General features: G+C 42.1%; 1 pseudogene across 1 annotated transcript; it reads left to right on the top strand.

Annotated features, from left to right (window-relative positions):
* The first annotated feature begins 350 nt into the window (after positions 1-350).
* LOC311170758 (protein Tob1-like) lies at positions 351-961 on the top strand (annotated as a pseudogene). The gene has a single exon. The product of its transcript is annotated as a protein Tob1-like (transcript).
* The last annotated feature ends 20,060 nt before the right edge of the window (positions 962-21,021 follow it).

Here is a 21,021-nt window from a genome sequence, read left to right as displayed (position 1 = left end):
AGCGCCCAACCGTTGTGCCACCGGGGAGGCCCTTGGAAGACTTCTTAAGAAGAAATCTGAAGGGCTCTGATGTCCTGAAAAGCCAGACAAAGGATCAGAGTTTAGGTTTTGTCACACAGGGCAACCGTGGACCTAGTGACGGAGCAGGCGTCCACGGAGAGCGCTTGGACATTGACGGAGTTCGTGGCAATCTGCCACAGGAGGTCAACGTTTGAATCAACCCTTTTGAGGTTTCCTACCAAACTGGTGAAAAGGGAGCAGCAAGAGTGCTTTATGTGGGTGATGATAATGAAAATGGATGTGAGTTGGGGGAGATCAAAAACAGCTTTAATCCAGAAACCCAGGTTTCCATGCCCATACGTGACCCAGCCTCATCAGCGTGCAGCTCTCCGTCAGCTCCCTTTGGTCAGTCAGCTGCTGGAAGTTCCACCTTCGTGCCCCGGTCCACTCAGCCTTTAGCCTTTACCCCTGCCCCTTTCGCTGCCAGGTTCAGCTCTACCAAAATGAAGAATAGCGGCTGCAGTAACAAGGTGGTATGTGCTTTTACGGTCTGCCCTGGCGTGAATGTGAACGACCTCTTGAAGTGAGAGTCAGTCGTCTCCTCGGTGCACTCTCTGTGTGGGCTTGGGCTTGGCCTGCCAGCCCAGCCGCAGCAACATCAGCAGCCAACTCAGCCTCCAGCGCTGCCCCCACCACAGCAGCAGCAACAGCAGGACATCTCTGCTCTTTCTCCTGATGCCAAGGAATTTATTTTTCCTAAGATGCAGGTCAAGGTGGTAGTACCCAAGGAATACACCCAGGTGACAGCCTCTTCACCTTGACCCCATCCAGTCAGTAATGCCTTCATGCGCACGTGACCTAACGAGGGATCAATGAGAGGTCTTTTGTAGGTGGCTTGAATTTTAGTTTAAATAACATGCAGTCGTCTAACCAGCAATTCCAGCCTTTTATGGATAATTGAAAAAAAGAAAAAGATGCATCATATAAGTTAAAGTGCTCAGGCCCAAGGAGGATTCTTTTTGTCATCTTGAGATTTTTTTTTTTTAAGCTTATAGCAATTATACATTCAAGCTTGGTTACAAAAATAAAACATGCATGATTTTTCATTTGTTGACCAAGTACAACGTTATTGTATAGTGATGGTATAATTTAAAGTATAGTCTCAGATGTGACCTCTTACAGTATTTAAGATACAGCAAAGATATAGCTGATTTTTTTTAAATAAAAATATTGGCACTAATAAGTGGGTTTAGTGGTCTTTTCTAATTGTGTAATTTCATTTGGTACAAAGTTTATAAAATATCAGAGGAAATTTATACTCTTTCTACACCATGGTCTTGCATTTATGTCTTTGTACTACAGTAATCTGTGACAGCAAATTCAGGTGCTTTTATTTTTTTTTTTTTACTGAAATTGTTAATATCCATCTAAAAGACATCAACTATTCTAAAACTTGTGTATAGTGTATTGCTTTTGAGGTGGAATTAAAATGCATGAGCATTTGCTTTTAAAAATGTATTTTCTGTTAAAGGTTTAAAGATTTTTACTCTGTATTATGGGAGAAAATGTATTTATAAGTATTCATTTTATACCTATATTGTGCAATACTTGGAAAAAATGGTATTAAAGTATTTTGAGTCAGTGTCTTACATGTTCAAAGGAACTAAAATAGTTTGTATAAGTTTGTTTTAAAATTCTTTAAAATGAAAAATAAGAACAACTACACCAATGCCACATAGGGAGCAGAATTATAAAGCTTCCCTCCCAGGTCCTCCCCAACCCTGTTCTCCATGGGAGCCCAAGGCCTCCCTTCATCTCCTAGCTCCTTTGCCCCAGTCTCATGGTGCTGTGCTCCTCCGAGGGTCCAGACTGTGGCATCTCATGAAGGTTGCTGGGACTTTGCTGCATAACTTCCTGCTCAATTGCAACCATCAAAATCCCCTGGATTCTGAGTTGGTTCCCTCAATGAGCCAACCAAAACCAATAAAAACAGAAGCCATCCTTGATTTCCACTTCTTTTCAACTTCCACATGCTCTCCGTCCATCAGTACTGCCAATTCTGCCTTCACAATAGGTCCTGAGAGTATTCACGGCTGCCATCACCTCCAGGCCATCTCCATCTTGGGCCATAGCCACACCCCATCCAATTTCCCTGTTTCTGCTTCTTCCTGACCATTATCTAGTCTCAACACAGCAGAGTAATCCTGCTAAAACAAACACCTCATTTCTCCACTTAAAATCCTCTAAAGTCTTTCTGGCATATTTAGAATAAAAGGCTTACTCTGGCCCCCAAGGGCCTCTATACCTGCCCATTCCTGCTACTTAGCTGTCTCCTCCCATTCTTGTTATGCCAGCTATTTGGACCTTCTTGCTCTTTCCAAAATATGTCAAGTTTATTCCCACTGCAGTGCCATTTTAGCAGCCTGGAATTGGCTTCTTCCAGAAATCTGCATGGTTGCTGCATCAGATAGTTCAAGACTCAGCTCTAAAGTCACTTCCTCAGAGAGAACACTGACACTTGAAAATAGCTTTTCCAGCCTTCTACTGTCTGTTCCTTTGATCTGATTAATTTTGTCTTGTCACTTCACCACCTTGTATAAGGATTTATTATAGATACTGGCTTCCCACTGCAAAACAGAATCCATATTCTTACTACTGTTTATCAGACACTGTGAGACTTGACAATAGTTTCCCTCTCTGACCTCATAACCCTTACTCCCTAGGGGCGACCTTGCCTGTGCCCCACCCTGATGGATCCCCCCCAGCTTCACGGACTTCCCTGTGATCTTAGAACATACCACAGGACCTTTGCACTTGCTATTCCCTCTCCAAAGAATTCTATTCCTCCATTTCACTTCCTAGTGTCCTCTCTGCTCAAATGTCACTTTCAGAAAACTTCCTTGCCCATTGTATGTAAAATAGCAAGCTCTTTTTCTTTTGGTATCCTCCTTACCTGATTATTTTTTTAAAAATTTTTATTATTTTATATATTTTGCATCATTTTTCATATTTGCATAATGTATGCATTTTCATCTTGGTTATAGTCCCCATACAATTCCCACCACCCTAGTTTTGATCCTACTCCCTTCTCCACTGCACGCCCCCCACCCCCATAGAGTGTCTCTGGTTTATAGTTGCTTGTTGCTTTTGATTTTTACTTTATTATAATTAGCCTTTCTCCTGGTCCCTTATTTAGGTTTTCTAAATTTCTGCTATGAGTGAGATCATCCGGTATATTTCTTTTTCTTTCTGGCTTATTTTGCTGAGAATGATCCCTTCCAGCACCATCCATGTTGCTGCAAATTGCATGAGATTATCTTTTTTGATTGCTGAGTAATATTCTATTGTGTATATGTATCACATGTTCTTGATCCAGTCATCTATTTGGGGGCATTTGGGTTGTTTCCATAACTTACCTATTGTAAATAGTGCTGCTATAAACATAGGGGTGCAGGTGCCCTTTTGAATTAATGTTCCTGTGTCCTTTGGGTAAATACCAAGGACTGGAATTGCTGGATCATATGGAAGCTCCATCTTTAGCAGATTGAGGAATCCCCACACAGCTCTCCATAGTGGTTGGACCAGTTTGCACTCCCACCAGCAGTGCAGGAGAATTCCTTTTTCTCCACATCTTCATCAACATTTATTGTTGCTAGGTTTTTTAATATGTGCCATTCTCACTGGTGTAAGATGGTATCTCATTGTAGTTTTGATTTGCATTTCCCTAATTACAAATGATATTGAACATTTTTTCATATGCCTGTTGGCCATTTGCATTTCCTCTTTGGAGAAGTTTGTTTTTTGCTCTTCTGCCCATTTTTTGACTGAGTTGTTTACTTTTTTTTTTTTTTTTCTGAGTGTCATCAGCTCTTTGTAGATTTTGTGCTCAGTCCTTTATCATTAGTGTTGGGTGCAAAAATTTTCTCCCAATCGGTGGGGTGTCTCTTTGTTTTGGTTACTGTCTCTTTTGCTGTACAGAAGCTCTTTAATTTGATGTAGTCCCAGCTGTTTATCTTTGCCTTCACTATCACTGCTTTGGGTGATGTGTCTTTAAAGATGCTACTGAGGTGTATGTCATGTAGTGTTTCACCTATATTTCCTTCTATATATTTTATGGTTTCAGGTCTTATGTCTAGTTCTTCAATCCATTTTAGTTGGTTTTTGTGCATAGTGTGAGGTAGTAGTCAAGTTTCATTCTTTTGCATGTTGTGACCCACTTTTCCCAGCACCATTTATTGAACAAACTTTCTTTGCTCCATTGCATATTGTTTGCTACTTTGTCAAAGATTAGTTGACCATAAATCTGTGGGTTTATTTCTGGATTTTCTATTTGGTTCCATTGGTCCATGTGTCTGTTCTTGTTTCAATACCATGCAGGTTTGATTATTATGTCTTTGAAGTATGCTTGAAGTCTGGGAGTGTGATACCTCCATTCCCTTCTTTTTTTTTTTTAAGGGAAGCTTTGGCTATTCAGGGTTTTTGGTAGCTCCATATGAATTTCATCAATATTCTATTTCTTTGAAGAATGTCATTGAAATTTTTATTGGAATAGCATTGAATCTGTAAATTGCTTTTGGTAGGATGGCCATTTTGATAATGTTAATCCTTCCAATCGATGAGCAGGGGATGTCCTTCCATTTCTTTGTGTCTTCTATTTCTTTTAACAGTGGTTTATAGTTTTCTTTGTATAGGTCCTTTACCTCTTTTGTTAAGTTTATTCCCAACTATTTGATTTTTTTTGTTTCAATATTAAAAGGAATTGTTTTCTTGATTTCTTCTCCTTCAGATTTATTGTTTGTGTATAGGAAGGCTACTTATTTTTGTGTGTTGATTTTATATCCTGATACTTTACCAAACTGATTGATTAGTTTGACTAGTTTTTCTGTGGAGTTTTTGGGGTTCTCCATGTATATTATCATATCATCTGTGACTAGTGAGAGCTTCACTTCTTCCTTCCCTATTTGGATTCCTTGTATGTCTTTTTCTTGTCTTATTGCTCTGGCTAGGACTTCGAGTATTGTATTGAAAAGCAGTGGTGAGACTGGACATCCTGGTCTTGTTCCAGATCTTAATGGAAATGCTTTCAACTCTTCACCATTGAGAATGATATCAGTTATGGGCTTGTCATATATGGCTTTTATGATGTTGAGGTATGTTCCTTGTATCCCAAGAATTTCAAGGGCCTTTATTGTAAATGGGTGTTGTACTTTGTCAAAAGCTTTCTCAGCATCTATTGATATTATCATATGGTTTTTATATATTTTTTGTTGATGTGTTGGATTACATGGATTGATTTTCGGATGTTGAACCATCCTTGTGTCCCTGGAATAAATCCTACTTGGTCATGGTGAATGATCTTATGGATACATTGTTGGATTCTGTTAGCTAAAATTTTATTGAGGATTTTTGAATTAGTGTTCATTAGAGAGATTGGCTTGTAGTTTTCTTTTTTTGTGTTGTCCTTGTTTGGTTTTGGTATTAGTGTAATGTTGGCTTCATAGAACGTATTTGGTATTATCCCTTCCTTCTCAATTTTTTGAAAGAGTTTGTGAAGAATAGGCACTAGTTCGTTTCTGAATGTTTGGTAGAATTCATTTGTAAATCCATCTGGTCCTGGGCTTTTGTTTTGGGGGAGGGTTTTGATTACCATTTCAATTTAACTGCTTGTAATTTGTCTGTTTAGGTGTTCTATTTCTTCTTTATCTAGCTTTGGGTGATTGTAAAGTTGTAGGAATTTGTCCATCTCTTCTAGATTGTTGAACTTGTTTGCATATAACTGTTCATAATAGTTTCTGATTATTCTTTTGATTTCTGCTGTGTTTGTTGTGATTTCTCCTCTTTCATTTGTGATCCTATTTATTTGTACTTTCTCCCATTTTTCCTTTGTGAGCCAGGCTAGGGGTTTGTCTATTTTGTTTATTTTTCAAAGAACCAACTTTTGGTTTCATTGATCTTTTAGATTTTTTTTTCAGTTTTGATTTCATTTATTTGTGCTTTGATTTTTATTATTTCCTTTCTTCTATTGGTTTAAGGGTTTTTTGTTGTTCTTTTTCTAGTTCTTTGAGCTGTGAGATTAGGTTGTTTCTTTGAGTTCTTTCTTGTTTCTTGATATGAGCCTGTATTGCTATATTTTCCTCTTATTACTGCTTTTGCTGCATCCCAAACATTTAGGAAATTGGTGTTCTCCTTGTCATTCAACTCAAAGTATTTTTTCATTTCTTCTTTGATCTCCTCATTAGTCCAGTGGTCTTCCAATAGTATGGGTTTCAATATCCATGAGGTGGGAGAGTTCTTTCCTTCTTTTTATGGTTTACTTCTAGTTTGATGACTTCATGGTCAGAGAAGATGGTTGGTATGATTTCAATCTTAGTGTATCTGTTGATGTTTGTCTTGTGTCCCAGTGTGTGATCAATCCTGGAGAATGATCTGTGTTCACTTGAGAAAAATGTGTACTCAGATTTTTTTGGGTGTTGTGTTTTAGAGATGTCTGTTAAGCCCATGAGGTCTAGATCCTTATTTAAAGCTTTAGTGTTCTTACTTATTTTTTGTCTCATTGATCTATCCATTGTTGATAATGGTGTGTTAAAGTCTCCAGCTACATATGTATTTTCCCTGATGTCTGTTTTCAGAGATGATAATTGTTGTCTGATATATTTTGGTGCTCCTTCATTTTGTGAGTATATGTTAATGAGTGCTGTGTTTTCTTGATGTATTGTCCATCATAATGATCATAATGTAGTGACCGTCTGGGTCTCTTTTTACCTTTTTGAGTTTGAAATCTGTTTTATGTTATATAAGTGTAGCTGTCCTTGCCTTTTTTTTTTGGTCCATTTGTTTGTAGGATTGTTTTCCATCCTTTTACTTTCAGTCTATTTTTATCTTTTGTAGTTAAATGTGTTTCTTGGAGGCAGCAAACGGTTGGGTTTTGTTTCTTAATGCAGCCTGCAACTCTGTCTTTTTTTATTATTATTTTTAAAAAGATTTATTTATTTATTTATAGAAGAAACAGTGTACATGCCAGATTCGCGGGACGGTGAGAGGATTCACCAGAGACAGAGCAGGGAACAGAACAGGCAGACTGACGAAATACACTGCTGAGGGGAACAGTGGGCACGACAGGAGGGGTCTGCTGCACCATGTAGAACCCTCGCTGGCCGGCTGGGATCGAACCAGTACTGCAGAGACTGCGGACAGCTTCACAGTGCTGCGCTCAACTTCCTGTGCCACTTTTTATTGAAGAGATTAGTTTGTTTACATTTAGAGTTAATATTAATACGTTAGTGTCTATATTTGCCATTTTATTTGTCTTTTCTGTGGTTTTATTTTTTGTCTTGCTTCGTTCTTATTCATCCCTTTGTTGGTTCCAGCTTTAGGACTCCTCATAATATTTTTTGGAGTAGGGGTTTAGTCGTAATGAAATTCTGGAGTTTTTGTTTGTCTGGGAAGGTCCTTATTCTTTCTTCATAGAAGAAGGAAAGCTTTGTAGCATAAAGTATTCTTGGTTGGCATTTGTTGTCTTGGAGTTTGTTGACTATGTCCTTTCATTCTCTCCATATCGTGGAGAGAGTAGTGTTTCTTTGGAGAAATCTGATGTCAGCCTGATTGGTTTTCCTTTGTATGTTACCTGTTTCTTCCCTCTTGTCAGTTTCATTATTTTTTCCTTGTCTTGGATTCTTGGGAGCTTTACTATTATGTGTCTTCCTGTATTTTTCCTTTCACCATGGAAGTTTGGTGTTCTTGCTTTTTGTATGTCTATTTTCAGCTTCTTCTTCATGCTTGGGAATTTCTCTTTGATTATCTCCTTGAATATTTTCTCTGTTCCTATGTCTCTCTCCTCTCCTCTGGGATTCCTATAACTCTCATATTTCCTTTCCTCATGGAGTCCAATAGTTCCCGAATTTCTTTCTTCATTTTTTTTCTTTCGTACTTCTCTTTCCTTTTCTGTTTTGGTTCTTTTTATTTATATGTCTTCGAAAGTACTTATTCATTCTTCCATTTCATCTATTCTGCTTTCACTGCTTTTCCCAGAGTTCTTTAGCTCCTCCATTAATCCTTTGATCTCCTGCCTTTCTTTCACTTCCCTCTTTAGGGACTCAATTTCATTCTTCTAATGGTTGATTATTTTCCCTTTATCATTGTTTTTCTTTATGACTTCTTTCAGTTTTTTAATCATGGAAATTTAAAATTCTCTATCTGGAAGGTTCAGAAGTTCTTCCAAGTCACTGTTGTTGCAATCTGGTGGTTGATTTTCTTTTTGTGGTGTGTCTTTTCCCTGAGGACTTGCTTGGCTGCTAGTAGTTTTTCTTCTCCCTGCTGCTTGTTTTCTAATTTGTCCTATTCATTAGGACACTGTGTCATTGGTACTTACTGGCATCTCTTTGGTGTGCTCCTTCTGGGTTGTCAGAAACTGGTGGCCCAGTGAACTCCAATACTCTTATGCCAGAATTCCAGTAGGGCAGTGGTATTAAGGATATGTTGATGGGCGCTGTCCCTGGAAATCCACTCCCTCTATATTTATTTTAATACCAGAGATGGGTCTTGAGGTCCCTCTGACTGCCCTGGTGGTGGCTGGATCACCCCTGGGCACCTAATCGCTGGACTCCCTTCTGGATTCCAACTCAAGGACAGACGTGGGGCCTGGCTTGTGCATACTTTTTAGCTCACCTCTGACTGTGGGGATAGCCCTTTCTCAGTTCCACACAATTTTGGAGAGTCTGGACTCAAAACTCCCAGTCTTAAAGATGGCTCATCTGGGAGGCCCCAGGTGGTGGCTGGATTGCCCTCTGGGCTCCAACCTGCAGCCAATCGCGGGGCCTGGCTTGTGTGGGCGTTCAGCTCACCTCTGACTGTGGGGACAGCTCTTTCCCAGTTCCACACAGTTTTGGTGAGGTCCGGGCTGACTGACGCAAGGCTACCTGTCTTACATATAGCGTTACTTGGAGGCACTTCCCTGTGCCCTTGGTCTGCCATGGTGGTGGCTGGATTGCCCCCTGGGTTCCCAATCGCTGGACCCCCCTCTGGCTTCCAACCGGCAAGCAGTGGCTGGGCCTTGATTGTGCAGATCTCAGCTCAGCTCTGACTGTGGTATTGGCCCTTTCTCAGTTCCACACAGCTTTGGTGAGGTCTGGAGGCAGAGCTCCCTGTCTTAAATATCCCTGATTCTTTTTCTTTCTAGCATTTATAACTTTCTAGTTTGTGTGTATAGATATTTGTTTTGTGCCCCTATCTCTTGTGACTAGGTTGCCAGCCTGTATAAGAGCAGGAACTTTGCTTTGTTCACTGTTGTCACACTTCATGAGTTTTAGCTTCATTCATACCAGTGCCAGCTTGAGGATGCTTGGGTTAGGAGGCATTGGGAACTTCAAGAACCTCTGGGGCCTCTGGAGGCCTGGCTGTTGTTTTTTTGTCTCTCTCTCCCTACCCAGGGTGTAAGCTCCCTATGCACAGTTGCCAATCCTCAGGAATAGTTGTAGAATGAATAATAGAATGAAAAAATGATATAGGACTTTAGAGGAGTTTGCATTTTAAAGAGGAGCTTTCCAAGATTTAAAATCTCAAATGCAATGTGATAGCATGAACTGGGGGTGGAAGAATACCTAATTTGGAGGTATGTTATGATGCCTTTAAATTTACCCTCAACCAGTAACTCATTTAGTCACCTTCTATTGTTCCTAGGACAATGATGATGGATTTTGCTAGGCCTCTGCTCCCTAGCAGGCACACCCTATCCTCAGTCCCCTCTCCCTTGCTCTAGGCCTCAGCACACAGCCTTCCTTCCAATTCCTCCCCCATGCATGTCCCCCCACCCCCACACCCGGGGCCTTTGTCTGTGCTGCATCCTCCAAGTGGACCTGTCTCCCGGCCGGTCCCCTTCCCACAGTGAGTTTTCCCTCACCTGCCCATCTTATCTAAAGCCTCACACCAGCTCAGGCCCCAAGATGTGTTTCCTGCACTTTGCCCATCGCGGCTGTGATTCCACATGTGCTTGTGTGATTATTAGTGAAGGCTCCTAAGAGGAGGAGACAGTGGCTGCCTTTGCTTCACCATTATATCTCCTGGAACCTAGCGCTCCCTGGCACAGGATACGCTTACAATGAAGATTTGTTGAATGAAAATATTCATTCATTAATTAATGAAACAAAAGCTACCTTTTCTGTAGAGCTCTAATTTCAGGATAAGGCAATGAAGACAACTGTTAAAAACCAAAGGCAAAGCCACACATTAGGCTCTTAACCCCTGGCACTGTTAGAGTATGAAAGATGTGGTGGGGTGCAGGGGATGGCGGGGGTGGGGGCCAGGTGGATTTCCAGGGGCAGAGAAAGACTGAGCTTCAGAACTGCCGCTCTGATTGGAGCAGGCTTCCTTATTGTTTGAAAGGATAACAGAACCAAACCTTCAACCAATTATATAGCTGGTGCTCAGATTTTTTTTTTTAAACATGTGGAATTTCCTTTATGCCTTTCTACTAAAACTCAAAGGGTAGGAATAAGAATAGATCATTGAAATCAGCTCAACATAAGGTGACCTTCAAGCGTCAGTTGCCTTCCTGTTGTGAACTGCCTGGCCTCGTGTCTATGGGGAAAAAGGGGCTTCCAAGGCACTTCTTTGTTGGGGTGGTGTGGAGACGAGTCAAGTTAGGGGGTGAAGGACATTAGTCTGGTGATCTTTAAAGGGCCTTTCTTGAAACTCCCAGCACGTGTGTCCATGCTTCCTGTGGAGGAAAGCACCCATTTTTTCCCTCACCTAACCTTTGCTAGAAAGGCTAAATCAGTGTTTGCTAATCCAGCTGCTCTTTGGAATCACATGGGGAGATTTAAACATTCTTAGGCAATTCTGATGGGCAGCCAGGATGGAGGACCTCGATGAGACACGTCCATAGAAGGGGGTTTTCCTGTTTCTCTCTTTCCTGTTGTTGCCTCCAGTTCTTAGATGGGTTAAATGATAATGGTGCTGTGGGTGCCAGACCTCTGTGACACACCCCAATATCTCCCAGTATTGCTGCCCACATGGTCCCAGAGTGGCTGCCCTTAAAATCAGATCAACCTAACTGTGCAGAGGACATGGGCCAGCACAGCCAGAAGAGCAGGGAAAGGGAAATGGAAAGTTCTGCAAAATTCATAAGTGTGGCTGATCTATCTGTGGTTATCAATGACCTTTGCCACCTCAGCGCTCTCCCTGCAACTCAAATTCACACCCAGTGAATAGCTTAGGGGCTATCAGTCCCTTGGTGTGCTAAGCATTTTTGATAGACCTTTACTTCAAGGCTTCTTGGTTCTTCCCTCCCCCTCTTCTATCCTCTCTTTACCTCAATTGCCTTTTCTGAACTGGAAACTGGCATCAGGCTTCTCTCTCTCTCTCAGCTACAGAAAATTCTCCTCTCAAAGTAGAGCCGGAAGGAACAAGGCTCTGCACTGTGCTGTTGTAAGAGGCTGCTTATCTAACTCGTCATTACATTTATTACTGTGGTGTGAGCCTCAGCACAAGGGCCAAAATCTTGTTGGATGCCCTGGCGCTGGTGCTGGCTGCTCTGGCAAAGTCCACGTGTGGTCTCTGAGTCAGAGGTCAAACCCAGTCTTCCTGACTGTTGAGACTCTTAGCATTCTTTAGGGAAATTCGGACTGCTAGGCCAGTGGGTTCCTGCTCCCTTAAATTTCCCCTGAATGTCCGAGGAGCTACTTTGGGGATTCTATTCCATGTCCCCAGTTCCCCTCACCCTCCCAGCGGTGCCAGAAGCCTTTTTGTTGGTTTGGCTCACCACTTAGATCATTGAAGCGATTTCGGATCCAACTGGGCAACACTCAGCATTTCATTTATGTCTTGGCAAGGTTACCATGTTATTACTTAACTGTGCTGCTGCTACTCAATAAGTGGGAACTGATTGAAATAACCACAGGAGTTGCTGAATTCCCCTAATTTTAGCACAGAGTTAAAGCTCACTCCCACAGTTGGAAGTTAAAATAGGCTGCCAGCCCACAGAAATGCCCACCCACCACACCTAATTGTCTCACCACTGATGCCTGTCATGGAAGGAGAGGTGGAAGGCTGCAGAACATTCTTAGAAGCCAGGTTCTTCTCCTTGGCACTTGCCTGAGGTCATTTTGGCCGAGCCCAGTTTCTTTCAACCCCTATGCCTGTGGAAACTTACATGACTGCTTTAGCGACTCCTGTTTCCTTCCCTGATTTGTTTAACAAGCGGTCCAAGCACAGAGTCCACACTAGAGCAGCTGAAGAGAACAGAAACTACTGTTTGGGGGGCACCTCTTTCAATGACTCATACCTGGAGTCCAGATGTGCTGAGGGTGATGTCCCTGAGCAATCGAGGGAATAGGAAAGCAGATAGACGGTATCGAGTCCACATTAACTTGCTTCCTCTTGATGTCAGAGCAACCCCCACCACCCAAATGCCAGAACTAGAAAAAAAAAAAACAATTTTGTTTGGTCTCTTATTAATGAAAAGCAAGCACACACTGCTAGAATTGTGACGGAATCCCTTGAGAAGTTGTTTCTCGGAGTGTGCCCACTTTAATGTTTCCCGTCATTGTGCAATTTTGCCTTATCTTGCACCTATTGTAAGTCATAATCTGCCCTGAACATCTTAACACAAGTCGTAGTTGATTAGACTGTCAAGGGCAAAGTAAAGGACTAGAAGGGAGAATTTTCATAGGAAGAGAAAGGTTTTAACTGCAAGGCATTTATCTCCTAGGAGGACCCTGAGCAGCTCTCAGCACTTGGTTATGTCTCCTTTGCCAGCATTCATCGCCCACTTCTCTCCCCATCGCTGTGGCCACCAACCCTCCTGACCTCATCACTGGGCTGGGCCAGTGCCTCCTGACCCCCACTTTGGTCATTAGTGTCCTATTAGTCAATTTTAAAGATTTTTTTTCTCCTGCCACTCTCCTGAACAAAAGTAGTGATTTCCTCTTGCCTGTAGGATCAAGTCTAAATTTTTGAGGCACTCAATGAACTAACTGGTTCCTGAGACCCCCACCCCTCCATCAACGCTCTTTCCAGTCAGAATCCCGACTTCCTCAACACACCTGTTCATTTACCTCCCTCCTCTGTCAACTTGAACCTCACAAATGCCATAGTCTTCCTACTTGTGCCCAGCTTAGTCCCATGCAAACTTCCCACTTGTCCAAGGCTCAGCTCACCCTTCTGCTCCTGCATAGACCCCTCCCTCCTAGTTGCTCCCCACATATGAGATTTCCCCACTTTGGAATTTCCACAAGTCCTTTCTGCACAATTGTCAGCCTGGCATGTTTTCCCCTTTCAACGAGGCTCTTTAAGTACCCCACCCTTCATAACTATTTGCTGAGTGACTTTTTTGTTCTTGTTTTTCAGAATCAGTGTTTTAAGCATCTAAAATGGGCAGGAGAATATGGGTCCGAGGAAGTACTGGGAGACACCAACAAAGGAATGGACAATTTTGCCTGCAACCTGATGCTCCCAGGCCAGATGGCTGCTCTCTAAAATCTAGCAAAATCCCCACTGAAGGAATGGTGCATGACACAGGTCTGGTCTGCAACATTGGGGCCACTTGTATGTAACATCAAAGTTCTTGCCTTTCAGGAACCTGTCCTGTAAGAAAGCAATGTGGGCTGGTTCTGTTTTACCACAGCGGCAAGGAAATCAAATGTATGACCATACTTATTCACACATTTACTGAATCAGGCCAAGCTTAGAACTAAACGATGAAAATGAAAATTAATCAGGGACTCCCATGGGTCTCACATATGGCAGTTTTGAATCTCTTTTTTTCCCCCACTATCATAATTGTTTTTCTTACTGATTTTCTTTGGTTGAATACACAAATGTAAAAAAAATGGGGGTAGTAGTGATGATGGAAATGAATAAACCCGTGGAAATAGTGAAACATCTATTGAGATAAAATTAGTAAAGAAGTAAACAAAAGCAATTTCAGTATCTCTGTGCAAGACATGCACACCTTTCCTGGCCAAGACCCCGGATCAGATTATCTGACGAGGTGGCAGGTGCTTCCTTGACTTGAACAGAAAACTAGCCCAGGACCTCTGTGCTGTTGACTGAATTATACCTGGCACAGGGCCACCTGCCCTGCTCCCCTTTCTGTCCTTCCCAGAAGACATAAATATGATCTAGTCATCAAGAAAAGAGTCAAAGAGAAGGCTTTGTGCTTTTTCAGAATTCATGAAGATTTAAAATAAAGACACAGCTTGACATTGTAAAGTAGGGTTATGTCCCCTTCATTGAATTTTTGTGGAAAAACCAAACATCAGTAGAAAACAGACAATTATAGAATATCTTACCCCAGAATATCATTTGCTGTGTGGAACAGAACTGCTTTCATGCAGAGAAATCTTTTCTTTGCACACTAGTTAACAAATAGCATTAGCTATTAAGCCTGAATCTTGTCTAGTACCTTTCATTAAGAATTGAAAACTATGTAAGACTCATGCTTTAGGAAACTGCATTCTGACATTTGAATTGCCTTAGCAAGAGTAGAGAATATCCAGGAACTTCAATTCATAGAAGGTAACCCAGGAATTCATCCAAGATGGAGCTCCTCGTTCTAAATGGTGGGGTAATTTTTATGTGAGATGTCAATGTAGTGTCTATACTTGACAGAAAAGTTTCCATTAAAAAAGTTTAAACTACAGTTGTTGGGGTTTTTTTTTTCCCCATCAAGCAGAGTTATCCAAAGTGCTTTTTAGAAGAGACCTATCAGAAAGGACCGGAAAGCAATCATGACTAATCAGTTATAGGAGTTGAGCTGACCGATATTGGCAGTGAGGGACTTCAGAGCCTCAGGACCTTCAGGCAACTCGGATCCCTTCGATTGTTTGCAATGGTCCTCTGGCAGGGACACAAGGAGTTAATGGGCACCAGAACAGAGCGAATGTATTGCCAGCTGGTAGTTTACTCTTGTACAGGAAGGCTGCTTTTCTTACACACAATTCTTTGTTGTGCTAAAGAGAAATAAATATATGAAAGTCAAAAAGTAAGCCTCCAGTTCTTTCTGTCTGGTAAAATTGCCAGCACAATGTGTCTGGAGGACATAGCCACTACGCTCGCCTTGCAGATTGTGGGGGAGAATGTGATCCTACTTTAATAACTTCTGCACACACTTTACAGTTCCTAAAGGCCTTACATATACATTTTCTCAGCTGAACCTCACAACACCAGTGGGAGCCAGGAAGGCAGAGATTGTTATCTCCGGGGGGATATCTTCATTTATAGCATATGTGTGGCTTCTGTTTTAAGAAGAAGGAGTTTATTGTGTTGTGTTATCAAGTGTTTTACATTATATGAGGATGTTTATTGCAGAAGTATTAATAACAAGGAAAACTTGGAAGCTTCCTGATGTTCGTTAGTAGAGGGCAGATTAAACTGGGTTACAGGCCTAGGTGTCATACAGTACAGTGGTAAGAATTTCTTTTTTTATTTATGCATACAAGAAACAGCACAGGCAGATCTGCTGAAATACGCTGCTGAGGGGAACAGCAGGCAAGACAGGAGAGGTCTGCTGTGCCCTGTGGGTCAGCTCCTTGGCTGGGAATTGGACTCATAGAGTGGTTGGCAATACTTGATAGCATTGAGACTAACCCTTTTGCCACCAGGGAGGCACCCAACTAGTAAGAATTTTGAGCTACAGTTATTATATCTAAATTCATCAGTTGAAAGGCAAAATTTTTGGTGAAGAAAATGAATTCTAATATATTAAACCAGTAAATTATAAATGTGATTACTTTGTGAAAGGGAAAATGTGTGTGGTAAAACAGCATGTATTGTGTACATCTATCACTTCCCATTTTAATGTTACTCAGCATTCAAAATGCAATACTCAACATTTTCAACCAGATTAACTTTTATAATAATAATTAATGGCACAGACACCTTGTTACCTGTGGGCCCTGTGGGTAAAATAATCCCCACACACATTGGTGCATCAGCCCTGGTTGGCAGGGACCCAAGATCACCCGGATGGCAGAAATGCAGAATGTGGATTAAGGCACGGTTTACAGTGCTGTGAGAGGTTAGGGAAGAAACCAAGTTGACAATGCAGTCCAGCACCAGAAGCAGTGTGCGACCACAGCACCCCTGGGGCCAAAGAAACAGATGAGGAAGTAGAGTTTCCAGAGCCAAGAATGAATGTTATGGGGAAGGGTTCTGGGAGGGCATGTGTATGGGCCTGTGGGGTGGGTGGAGAGTAGCAAAGGGACACAGTCCTTGTCAGGTACCATTGAGTCAGGGAAGATAGACTCTGGCCTTTTCCTCCTGCTTTCAGATTTCTGGTTGGTGCCTCCTGTTGACCAAGCCCAACTGGAAGACACTGGCAAGGGCATCAGGGTAAATGATGCACAGAAGTGGGCAGAGAAAGGCAGAATAGAAAGGTCTGATGATGGGAGAAGTGCAGCAAACGCAGGGAACAGGGCCCCCATGTCAGTCCCCTGAAGAAAAGGGGTATCTCTTAGTCTGGAAACTGACACAGAAAGGAAGAGTATGTTGCAGCAATGTGAGGTGAGTGATTTGATTTTTCTGCCTGTGCTCAAAGCATTAAATGCATGGGGTTGGGGGGTCACAATTCACCTGGCCCCCATGTGCACAGAAATTCTCTGTGGAATGTTATGTAGGGATGAAGCTGTGTGCTCTTGGATACCAGTAATCTCATCCCTGCTGCTGGGGATGGGAACAAGGGTGGGTGGAGGGGGATGCGAAATGAAGACCCCAAGTCATCTGGAATGTCTTGCTCTCCTTTCTGTCCCATCTCTACCCCCATGGTGTCCTCTACTTTAGTGTCATCATCACCAGCCCCAAATGAGAGCAGAACACTAGTAAGAGTGGCAGCTTCATTGATGGAGCTCTTACCAGGGGGTAGGCGTGGCTTGCTCCAAGCACTCAGCATGATGAACTCATTTAAGCCCTGCAACAAACCCTGGAAACATTGTTTACCACCCTACTGAACACATGGTCAATGGAGCCAGACACTGGTTAAAATGCTGCCTCTGAGATTTCCCACCTGTGGGACTCAATTTTCTCATTTGTAAAATGGGGGCAAAATAGTGTCTAATGCATGCATCATTATGAGGAGTTAAGGGCTCTGAATTGGGTTGGGTACAAGCAGCAAGCAGTCAATAAATGTTAGTTATTGTTGTCTCCAGTTCCCAGATAAAGAAACGGAGGCACAGAGATGTCAAGTCACAGAACTGAAAAGCAGCAGACTTGGGACTCTATCCAAGGAGCGGGGTTCCTGGACACTGTGCAGTATTACACAAAAGGGCACACTCTTTCCCTCCTGCCACTTTGAAACAGAGGGGGTGAGGTCATCTTTTCAGACTTGAAGTTGATCTACTCTCTTCTGGCCTAAGATACAAAAAGCATCCCTCACAGTTTGGAACATCCTCCCCACTGCTCAGCGGACAGTCTGCAGAAGTCCTGGCAGCCCTTCAAATCTCACTTCCTCCAGGGTTACTTCCGGCAGGGGTGTAGCCGTGGACAGGCAGCAGGTAAGAGGAGCTGCTCCTCAGTCATACATTCTTTGAGATCAGACCAACGGAGAATAGAGTCCTGGGGAGCTTTGGGGCCAAGGTTAGCCAGGTAGGTCCTCAGTTTCCAAAATGTGTACCATGGAAACCATGGCAAATATGTGCACCAAATCAGCTTCCTGCTCTGGGCTAAAGGAAAGGATGGTACAGTCTGATGGTAGCCACTCATAATGGACAGTTCTGGACTCATGGTCACTTGCCCCATGGACAGAGGAGCCATCCCTATCAGGGTCCAGGAGCAGTTTCTCCGTATGGCTTAGAGGGTTTTTTTGTTTCTTCGTTTAGTTTTGCTACTGAAGGAAGGTCTAGATCTCTAGTTTGCACTGGAACTCTCATTATTGATCTTGACAGAGACTGTGTGTACACATGCATGGGCAAACACACACACACATACACACACACACGCAGACCATCTTCATTTACAATAAACAGCACCACTGGATCTACGAGTTGTATGGCCTAGGAGACAGGGCCACTTGCACCATGGTCCGCATCTGACACTCAAACCTGGCAGCCTTCTCAGTCACCCCAGAATTCCTACACATGTTCATGGTTTAAAACATCTCAAAATTCCTTGATATTCTAGTTATCAAGAGATGCAGTCCATGTCTCCTCTTCTGGAATCTACTAGGCTTTGTGCTACTTCAACTAACAGAGGCTGGTGGAACATACACGGTGACTTCTGAGGCTGGGTCATAAAAGGCCATGTAACTTCTCTCTGATTAAGTGGGACATGTGTTCTTCTAACTACCCTGAAACTTCCAACCTGGGAAGAAGCCCAGGCCACATGCATGTGTTGGCGTTCTGATCCACAGTCCTCACTGAGCCTAGCAAGCTCAGAATATAAGTTAGTGTGATTCCGTAAGATTCTAGTCTGTTTTCAGTCTGCAGTCACTTGAGTTTCCACAGCTAAGGCTCCAGAAAGTCTTCCTCAGTTGATGTTCCTCATGTGAGCCACAGAACACAGAAAATGTTTGGAGTGACTATTTTCTTAGTTTTCCCAAGTACGTAACTAGTACATAGCTAGTACCATTCGAGAGATATAGAAGTTAATTCATCATATACCAATGGATGCCTTAGGGTATTAAGATTTAATTTTATCATGGAATCCCAATTTCGGCAAGCAGGCAGATTTGAGAGGTAGAGACAAGACATTCTCAGTGTGTCTTATTCGAATTCCAGACCCACAACATTCACGAGTATAATCTGCATATTGTTTCATATCAGTAAATTTGAGGTGATTTGTTATGCAGCAAGATGGTGTATGGTATAAGACCTAACTTCTTATTCTTTATGTCAAAAATAATGTAACAGCACACTCCAGGCCCTTGGATGCCTACAATGCCACTGATGGGGCAGGATGGGGAATCTTTGTGAAGTTCTAGTCCCACCCTCCAAAGCACAAGTTGCTATTTCTGTTTATCAGGTTAAATTTGCATGATGTTATCCATACAGTATTCCAGGACACCTATAGAATATCAAGCCGGTTAAGATCCCTGCAGACTATTTTGTGACATTACACAAGAGGCTTCGCATAGCCTTAAGCAAGGCTATGAATGTGTACTGATGTCCTTCCCACTTAAAATAAGACCTGCTTTGATCCTGTTTATTGACAAGGGGTTGAAAAGAACATATTCATCAGATCAATAACAACATACTGAGTGCCAGAGGCTGTGTTGATTTGTTTTAGTAAAGATGTCATATCTGGCTCAGCAATTGAGATTGGGGATACCACTTGGATAAGTGTATGGATAGTAGATTACTATTATCACCCACCGTGGTCTGTCAGTTTTTTTTTTTTCCCCAAAGTAGACACAAGTGTATTATATAGGGATATGATAAAGAATATCATCTCCATATATTTGGAACTTTTGATAGTGGCAAAAATTCATTTTCAGTATACAATGTTGATGGCTTGTAGGGGTGTACTCTCTTGGCTTGTAGGGGTGAGGTTGTATAATTTCAGAAGCTTTCAGTTGACCTTTCTTATCTTAATGGCTTTTACACTATAAGTCAGCAAACAAGTGGGAGGACTCTGCTAACTTCTTTGTTTATCCATCCAAATTATGCACTTGGAGAGTGGGGAAATAACTAGAAGGTGGGTAAGGATCTGGTGGATCTACTTGGAGGTATGCTTGTTCCAGGTTTCAATTTTCCCCTCCAATTCTGCAAGTCAAGTATCTCACTCCTGGGAACACCTTGGTGATTTAGTCACTGCCACAGATGTCTGAGAATCAAAGCATCTTCCAATCTTTTGGTAATCACGAATATCTTCTGCTATCCCCTTAGAATTGCCAGCTGGCCTCTGACATTCCAGATCCTATCATCCTGATTGATGCTAAGTAGCTTGGATTCATGGCAGCCACCACTGGGATTACTCAAAAGATTCCAATGCTTTTTCTTCATCAGTGCATTTCTCTGAAACTTCCTGGGGAATAAAGGCAGAAGAAGAGTTCTCTGAGTTCACTAATAAACCCATTTTAACATTTCTATCACCCTTTGATGCTTCCTCAAGAGTCTCCAAGATCATTCTAGCAACTCTACCTAATTTACTATAGTCCATTGTTGTGTGCAAGTCTCACAGAGGCAGACCGACAGTGTATCACAACTGGATTTTGATGTTTTGCCAGGATGTGAAATCCTGAGTCAAGGAAGAATGCTTCCAACTCAATTAATTCTCCTTATCCATTTTTATACTCAGATAAAGCTCATCCCTCTCAAGATTCACTTCCATGTGTGTTTTGCTGGCTTCTGCTAGTGCTGATTTGCCAGGTCTTGCCATTCTCTCATTCTACAAGAGCAGATATTGTATTTCCTGGATCAGACTGTGCTGACACCTGATTCTAGTTATTGGTCATGAGAGGAGGACAAGGTCTGATCTTGAGGCAGACAAGCATCATCTTACGAAGTACCTGCCTCTGATGAGGTCTGGGCAGTGTTTCTACATAAGGGGAGGCAGAGTAAAAAGGGGATGTAGTGGTTTTTCATTTGAGTTCAAAGTGTTCAGCAATATGGGAGATTTGGGAATCACTGTTTTCTGGCTTTTCCCCCCACATATACTCATCCCAGGATCCTATTACTTTCCTATTAGGAGTTTTGGAGATCTGTTGAGGATGTGACTTCAGTTGACTTTGCAGTCCTGTCACACTAAATATTAAATTCAAGCCCTGATTTTCCACACAATCTATCCTTCATTTGTAGAATTCAAGGATCTCTTAAAATATCACCAATCAAGCTTGATAAATTGATAGTTGCTTGAAAATGGCCTGTCATTTTCTAAAGAATTGCAAGACAATTTGTATTTTTCAAAGATGACTGCAATAGTATCTCTCAAAGATGACTGCAATAGTATCACCCCAGATGGGATGTTTCCTTATTCCTTATCTCCATTAAGAGATAGAACCACCCTAAACCTGCCCAGCCCTGTGACAGTTTTGACCAAAAGAACAGTGCAGAAATGATATAATGCTCTTTCTGGGGATAACCCCTAACTGGCCTG

This window comes from Talpa europaea, assembly GCF_964194135.1.
Source record: "Talpa europaea genome assembly, chromosome: 5".
NCBI classification, from domain to species: domain Eukaryota; kingdom Metazoa; phylum Chordata; class Mammalia; order Eulipotyphla; family Talpidae; genus Talpa; species Talpa europaea.
This window is presented reverse-complemented; position numbering and strand designations above follow the sequence as displayed.